General features: G+C 40.9%; 1 pseudogene across 1 annotated transcript; it reads left to right on the top strand.

The window, feature by feature from the left end:
- Positions 1-3,956: 3,956 nt before the first annotated feature.
- Positions 3,957-8,409, top strand: LOC147631900 (dammaradiene synthase pseudogene; annotated as a pseudogene). Its single transcript, XR_015267372.1, has 2 exons — positions 3,957-4,134; positions 5,625-8,409. The product of XR_015267372.1 is annotated as a dammaradiene synthase pseudogene (transcript).
- Positions 8,410-8,984: the final 575 nt, after the last annotated feature.

The following is an 8,984-nucleotide window of genomic DNA, read 5'->3' as shown; positions in this document are numbered from 1 at the left end:
TAGATCATTATCTACAAAATGACCTCACTGTCGAGAAGCCTCTATAGTAGTATCCCGCTGAGCTCCCTCCACTGTGGGTGCACGTGGTAGTATGCATGTCTGCACTACATCAAGATCCCTCTGCACCTCTCTCTCTCTCATGATGCCTGTAGCGTAGTATGTCTCTCCAGTCAAAGAGTGAAGTCAGCACCCACACATGCTTTCCACTCAACCCGTGTAATCTGCTCTCAGCTGTCACACAACTCTATGTCGATATGTCTTAGTAGACATGCCACTAGGTCCATCACTACCAACATTCTCAAGAGTTCTGTGTCTTCTCTCCTCTAGAATAGTGTGTAGTTTCTCAAACTTTTTCTTGGTTCAATGTAGCTCTGTCGGCTCGTCCAACCCCTCTGCTGAGAGAGACTCGATGCTAGACTCATGAGAAATGGCTAGCAAGTCCTCTCGTGTCATGTAAGAGATTGGCTACCTTTGTATGTGGATTAATCTCTATTGTCATGGAAAAAGGTCACCGATACCCAAGACACAATAGGTGGCCACGTCGATGTCAAATCTACACCATGGGCACCTAGCCTCTCACACTAGTTGGAGGGAGATGTAAGAGCAGTGAAAGAAGTGGCTGCACCGTAGCACACATATGCACTTATCACCTCGAGGGGTTGAAAACATACATAGCACTCTCCCTAGTGTAGAATCTGCAAGGCCTATGCACCAAATGGACGTCGGGAGGTTATCTCCGATGGAGGCCAAGGATATAAGGCAAGGTAGGCATCACTCTATGGACTCCTTAGCTCCGCGTAATCTGATGAGACTGTTGAGAAACATGCTCCACCCTATGCTTGCCTATGCATCACCTTGTGAACTACTCATATAGCCTCTGGTGCTACGCCCCCATCCTCACTCTCATTATCCTCACTCTCATCTACTCCATCACCGATGGAGGCCAAGGATATAAGGCAAGGTAGGCATCACTCTATGGACTCCTTAGCTCCGCGTAATCTGATGAGACTGTTGAGAAACATGCTCCACCCTATGCTTGCCTATGCATCACCTTGTGAACTCCTCATATAGCCTCTGGTGCTACGCCCCCATCCTCACTCTCATTATCCTCACTCTCATCTACTCCATCTCTACCCTCATGTGCTCCATCTCTATAGTTAAACTCTCGACTGTCCCCTAACGATGTTGGCTCAGTAGTAGAATGTGCAGGTGTGCACAAAAAAGAAAACATGAATAAGATATATAGAAAAAACTACACGAGACATTAATGAATATGTAAGTAAACCCTACGTGACTTGTTAGTTTTTGTGTGGAATTATTAAACACTAACTTGCGTTTTCTAATTGTAAAGGATTTATAGTGATGACCATCAATTGTAACCCATGTAGACCCTCTTGTTTCCTAGCTATATCAATAGTGGCCAATAATATGTATCTAATTCAGATCATTTTTAAAATCCCAGGCTTATTTTTCAGCAGCCTTATAAGGTGGGTTCTTCCCTACATTGGTCTCTTCTTTGCCATGCATAACATTATTTAAATGGGGAAGATAAACCCTAATGATTGAATCATTGAATTGGAGGTAGACATGCTTCTAAGACTAATAATGTGTACCATCTTGGTGATGAAGTACATTAATTTCATGTAAGTTATGACTCTTTTTTTTCTTCTATCCTTCATAAAATGACAACATGCTGAGGCATTTTAGTGGCGTTTTCACTACACCACTTCATGTGAAAAAATTTGTGTTCTTCTGAGCGTATGTGCTTGTGAATAGCACTAAGTTGAATGGTTTTACATCCTTTCCCCAATGTTCCTTTACTTTATATTTTTCACACCATACACATTTCATGCACTCTTCCTTTCCATACACAATCATTTTTAGAAAGGTGAATTTTGACTCCCACTCTTTTCTATATTTTTGATGACAATTCTTCTTGTTTGAGTTCTTTCTCATCTACTTTGTTCAACGACAATGAACCATTAGGGAAATTATGAGCTCATTTTGGGGCCCCTCTAAGAAGTTTCATGCTCTTTCTCTCTCAAAAAAATGGGGCCATGGTGAACCCTATCAATCTTATGTCAAAACCCCTCCATGCGACATATCATTAAGGAGCTTATGTGATGAGTAGATTTCAAATATACAATCTCCAACAAGTTTCAAGTAGTAATACTCAAGATACACCATAAACAAGATTTAAGATGCCAAAATGGGGCCACGGTGAAATTTAAGCATCATACCAAACATTTCCAAATCATCATTCACAACATCTTCTTGTTTGAAAGTTCTTGCTCATCTACTTTGTTAGACGACAATGAACTATTCTGCATCATCTTCTTGTTTGAAAGTTCTTGCTTATCTACTTTGTTAGACGACAATAAACTATCATGCATCATACCAACCATTTCCAAATCATCATTCACATCATCTTCACTGCTTTTAATTTCAAAGTTTTCTGTCTCAACATTACTAGAAGTTGGCGTGCCAAATAGATTATGCATCGTCTGTTCTCTAGACTTGTTCTGAGGTTGTGAAACACTTAGCACTTGAAATAGTGTGCTTTGGCTCATTTGGATCTACAAAATGTGCACATTAAATATAAAGTATAAATTAGAGTTATGTATTCCCATGACACTATTTTACCAAATCTCTTTAAGATGATAGTTCGTCACACTATACACAATAAAATATTTAAAATACAAATTACTCTGCTTAAACACAAACACCACTTTAAAATCGTAATTTCAATAATAATATAATTTAAAATGCCAATAAGTTAAGAATGTACTTGATCCAAGTAGGCTCTTCCAATTTAAAACTTGCTTCTACTTCTAATGCACTGAGCTGCACCAATGTCTTGATCTACAAGAACCCAAATAGTGTGAATTAAGTTATGCTACCGCATGTAAACATGAAAAGTATAGTAATATTATTCAAAAAAGTAAACAAATGCATACTACCCAAAATATGAGTAGGCAATGGGATTAAAATTGATTAATAAAATATGCAACATTGTTCCAAAAATTAAACAATGCATACTAACCAAAACATGAGTAGGTAATAAGATTAAAGTTGATTAATAAAATACTTAACATTATTTAAAAAATTAAGCAAATACATACAAACCAAAATTTCCTACAAGTTGTGACCAGTCTAAGGTCTCTCTCCTTCTCTCTCTCCTCTATGTGCTAGCGCTACTGTAGACTGTAGTCTGTGAGATAGACAAATAATGGATTGTTTCAGAAATAACACATGGTAAATGTAAGCTAGACAGGAGGATAATTTATGTATTAAAATCTTAAATGTTTGACTAAATGCCCAACAAATATGACCATCTATCAAAAACTCGTGCGAGAAAAAATATGCTCGAGTTTGCAATTATAATTAAAACAAATTAGAAAATCCTTTTGGAAAATAAAAATGGAAGGCCTATTTTGAGAGAAGTAAAAAAGACTGAGTTTTCGGAGATTCAAATAAGAATTTTCAATGTAGATATATTAGATTTTTCACTGTTCATATATATTAGATTTTCTGTGCACATACTACACTGTCTAAGGATGAAGGGCAAAGAAAAGGCAAGATCTTGCTTGATCTTAAATAAAGAGAAGTACATTCACTTCAAGAGGGATCCATAATATACGGATTTCTACAAAGATACAGTACAAGGATAAATAATTTAGTAGAAATAATGTCGGTTTTTTAACCTTATTCTTTTACGGTCATTCAAAAATAAGTGGCCAAAATGCGCATGACCCATTAAAAAAGCAACCTACTCGTCCACGAGGCCCCAGGGTACTCCTCACCCAAATATTAAAAGCTGAAAGTTGCTGCCATCTCTCGGAGAATGCAGAGTTAGGACCCAAACTCTTCCACCTACTTCATTGATCATATTGATGATCATCTCCAGGCTCCAGCGACTGTAGTGACCCCCATTAAACTGCACTTTCAAGGAGGTCTTTATATAAGTTCTATCGATGATCATGATCTCCAGGCCTGCTCCCACCGAGTCCGTTTAACTGCTCGACATCAAGGTCTTCATTACGGGAAGCCATGGTAGTTGATGCCCTCATATTGCCAATACTCCTGTCCTCACTGTGATTGCACAGTTCTGGCCTTCTTCATTCTTTTATCCAGGTCCGTGTAGTCTATGCCTTCATATATTTGCCTTTGCCTTTCCTTCAATGGCGCTCATACGTATGGATTCCACTACGGGATATCAGCGAATTGATTATGTACATTGTCGTAGTCTGATACCAAACGATACTATGTGCAGAGTTGAAGATATGATAGAATCTATAATCTCCTAGCTGTTAGTCTAATAATTGGGCCATGGACTGTTGTAAACAAAGAGATCTACGCATCCATGCTCACTTAGCTATATCTTTAGATCAGTTTAAACATTAAACTCTATAGTTTAAGGACATATACGAAGTGGTGGCCATCTGTAGTCGGCTCATCAGTACACTTACACTAAATCCACTAATTAGTATTTTAAAATTTAGCCTTCGAGACTTAATCAACGTGTCAATTCACTAGGGATTCATAATGAATGGTTCCAACTTCTGTATTTAGCTTTAGGGATTCACAATGAATGGTTCCAACTTCTGTATTTAGCTTAGACACGACATTCGTGTTACAGCACTAATCTCATTCATATTGTAGTCCCTGGGTTGTTTTCAGGCTTTGAAGATGTTGTACATGCAAGCATACAAAGTAGTCCTTTGAGGAGTACTTAAGTAATCTTCTCTGATTTTGAATTAATTATTTATCGCCTGTAGAAAACATTTTTCCCAACAATTCAAAAAACTATCAACCTCAAATTTTTTGTAAGTTTTTTCGTAAATTTTAAAGTTTTTAGCATAATTATGACTAAAAGCCCTTAAAATTTGTAAGTTTTTGTGAATTGTTATTTTGAAATTTGAAGGTTATTTTTCAAAATTTATCATTCCCCTGACACTAAACCTCGGTTTTTCGTGAACAATGTTTTTGAAACCGTTTCACTCATCACATGTTTTGCTAGATTTAAGGGTGTTAAACTTTAGCTCTTTTGTAGGCCTCCATTATAACTTCTACACCTTAGTAAGCTATGCTCTGAAGCCGTTTCATTCATCACATGTTTTGCTAGATTTAAGGGTGTTAAACTTTAGCTCTGTTGTAGGCATCCATTATAACTTCTACACTTTAGCAAGCTATGGAGATGTAGAAGAGGAGTGCGCACTTAGTCCATGATTTGAGAACCTTGTTTGGATAGCGTGTTTGCAATGCACGTTTTATGAGCATTTATAGAGTATATATATTGACATTTAGAGAATCTTTCAGAAAATGTAAAACTTTTCAGGTTTCCACATTTCACTTTTGGATAGTTGAAAATTGAAATTAGAAACTAGTGGTCTCGCTTGCTTTGAATGTAGTGGTCTCTCTTCTGCAACTTGCAGATCAGACCGATGAGATTGAATTAACTTTATCATTATTTAACAATCTTACTGATTCGGGAACCGATCAAGAGATGATTATCTGTAATTATTTGTCTTATTTAAGAATATTTCTTTATAATTATCAATTGGATTGTGCATATATATTTCTAATCTAGAAATTTGCTTGTTTCTTTCATGAGCTGCATGCAGGGTATTAGTGGTGTGCGTATAGTCGTGAGCAAAGATGTTGCCATACAGTCAAGAGTTTTACAATGAAGCGGAAGCCATTAAAGGTGGAATGGGTGGAGAAAACCCGACTTTAGATGAGGCCATCAAGCGCAGCCAAGATCTGCTGCTTTCCCAACAGTACCCAGAAGGCTACTGGTGGGCAGAACTAGAGAGCAATGTTTCCCTCACTGCTGAAACCGTCCTCTTGTTCAAGATATTGGGCATTGATCGTAACTACCCAGTCCACAAGATGGAGAATTACATAAGGAAAAACCAGCGCAGCCATGGCGGGTGGGAGCTTTTCTACGGAGATGGTGGTGAGTTGAGTCTCTCCATAGAAGCTTACATGGCACTGCGTTTGCTGAACGTTCCTGTTGCCGACCCAGCACTGCAGAACGCTTTGAAATTTATCCTTAACAGAGGAGGTGTGACAAAGGCTAGGATTTTCACCAAGCTTTGTTTGGCTATGCTGGGGTGCTTTGATTGGAGGGGGATACCTTCTTTGCCAGCTTGGTTGGCGTTGTTGCCGAACTGGTTTTTGACAAACATATATGAAATGTCTAGCTGGGCGAGGTCATGCACAGTGCCTTTGATTGTGGTGTTTGATAAGAAGCCTGTATTCATGGTGACGCCGGCGGTGTGCTTGGACGAGCTGTATGTGGAAGGGAGGAAGCAAGCGCGCGTGACCTTACCCTTCAGAGGCGATTGGACGGACTTCTTTGTGGTGTTGGATTACGCTCTCAAGGTGGCGGAGAGGTGGGGGTTGGTGCCGTTCAGGGAGAGGGGCCTCAGAGCGGCGGAGAAGTGGGTGGTGGAGAGGCAGGAGGACTCGGGTGATTGGGCGGGGATCTTTCCGCCCATGTTCTACTCTATGCTGTGTATGAAGACGCTCGGGCACGAGGTGACTGATCCGGTGATGCACAGGGGCCTACTCGCCCTAAAAGACTTCTCAATGGAGACCGCTGATCAGTACTGGGTGCAGGCGTGCGTGTCGCCTGTGTGGGACACGGCGCTTGTTGTCAGATCGCTGGTTGAGTCCGGGATGCCGCCTGATCATCCGGCCCTCCAGCGGGCTGGGGAGTGGCTACTCAAGAAGCAGATTACCCAGCATGGAGATTGGTCCTTCAAGAATAACTCCGGCTTCACGGGCGGCTGGGAATTCGGGTTCTTCAACAGATGGTACCCCGACGTGGACGACAGCGCGGTTGTCGTCATGGCCCTGGATGCCCTCGAACTCCCCAATGAGAGCGTCAAGCAGGGGGCCATTGCTCGCTCCCTCAAGTGGATCACCTCCATGCAGTGCAAAGCCGGCGGCTGGGCGGCTTTCGACAAAGATAATGACCAGGACTGGCTCAACTCCACCCCTTACGGTGACCTGAAAGCTATGATCGACCCCAACACCTCCGATGTCACCGCTAGAGTCCTGGAAATGGTGGGCAGATTACAGCACGGCAACTTCAACGCTCCTTTGCCGCCCCCGGAGTCCATCTCTAGAGGCCTCGCCTACCTCAGAAAAGAGCAGGAGAAAGAAGGCTGCTGGTTCGGAAGATGGGGCGTTAACTACATCTACGGCACGTGCGGCGTGCTGGTTGCATTATCTGTCCTGGCACCCTCCACTCATAAAGAAGAAATCTCAAGAGGAGCCAAATGGCTAGCTCAAGTGCAGAACACTAACAACAGTATAGGAGATGGAGGGTGGGGTGAAACATGCTACAGCTACAACGACCCTGCCGCCCTCAAGGATATGAAAGCACTCCTTCTCAAACCGCATGGGCTGTTATAGGATTATTGGCTGCAGGAGATGCTCTAGGAAAATATGAGGTAGATTCCATTGAACATGGAGTCAGATACCTCTTAACCACCCAAAGAAAAGATGGATCTTGGTACGAGGCTTCCTTCACAGGAACAGGCTTTCCTGGTCATTTCTACCACAGGTATAGCATTTCACTCTCACGGCTCTTGCACGATACCGTTCTTGTCTGCTTCAAGCTAAGAAAATTATGCCTTTATCCTCTTGAAAGGCTAGAACTGGCTTTTCTTGCATAGCTATATTTCACGCCTCTTATTATTATTTCGCTTTCTGAAGCCACCGTACTAGAGCTACTAGCTCTATTCTCTCTCTACTCTTTTAGAAAAATAAAACTCTCACAATTTATTATTTCGGGCTTCTTTCTGTGTATGATCCCCTTCTGAAGCAACGCTACTAGAGCTACTAGCTCTATTCTCTCTCTACTCGAAAAAAATAAAACTCTCACAATTTAGAAAAGCGGAAGAAAAAATAGAACCATAGATATTTTTTATTTTTGTTGACAAACAGAAATATATTAAAAGTGTTATTTATTACACTTTCATGTGATTATAATACCAGTTTTTTTTATTACAAAGAAATATATTCTAGCATGCAGTTATGTTCCTAGATGTGATGAAAGGTTCTTAGGCATTGCTTCTTCACGCCGCACATAAAAGAAACAGAAGGACGCAAGGTTCCTAGGCATCCTTTCTATTTCTTTTACGAACTATGGCTGCAGTTGTTGTAGCAGTGGTAGCACATTACATTTATTGTGCCGATTAGGAATGGCCAAACTGCTATGTTGACTAACGCATTGCACCACGTGCTGCCTTGCGAATAGGGAGCCAAAGGGATAAGCGAGAAGGGGGGTCGATGATGGAGGAAAATGCAATAGTAGTCATGCAGATGTTGTTTTAGTTTCTTTGTTTATTGATGTTTTCGTTCCAAGGAAACCAAAATGAATGTCTTCTTTTTCCACTCATAGGCTCCTATCCATGTCTCCTCACATATTACACTGCCTTTGGTACTCCCATCTAGCTTTAGTTGAAGTTTAACAACTCAATAACACACATTTTATGGTGACTAATGGCCCATCCAAGTGAGCTTCTTCTTGATTAATTACAACGATTGCAATATTATTGTTTAATGTCGAGCTTTATACACTCTAGTTAAAGGAAATGAAACTCAATATTTGACTTTTCTTACATAGCTTTTTGCGGCACCACTATACGAGGATGAGGTCATAACTGTGTCCACAACCATGGTTCAATAAAGGAATTTTGGAGTTTTAAAATTCCCATGGAGATATGCACACAGCTACATTTGTACATATAGTTGTGGGGCATAACTGCATGCATAGAGCAAGTTTGGGTACTTAGACATCACACCCATTGGACGCCGGATGAGTGTTGCCTCCCATTCTTTTTTTGCATAGTGCCGAACGAGCCCCCTATGCAAAAAAAGAACAGGTTTGGGTAGGACGTCACACCCATCCCATCTGGCATCCGATGGAGGTGAAATTTTGTGAGTGGGTCCATGGGGTCACTGTCCCC

This window comes from Cibotium barometz, chromosome 14 (assembly GCF_041138505.1).
Source record: "Cibotium barometz isolate CiBa-2024 chromosome 14, ASM4113850v1, whole genome shotgun sequence".
In the NCBI taxonomy this organism is placed as follows: domain Eukaryota; kingdom Viridiplantae; phylum Streptophyta; class Polypodiopsida; order Cyatheales; family Cibotiaceae; genus Cibotium; species Cibotium barometz.
Note: the sequence above shows the minus strand (reverse complement) of the source record. Positions and strands in the feature narration are given on the sequence as shown.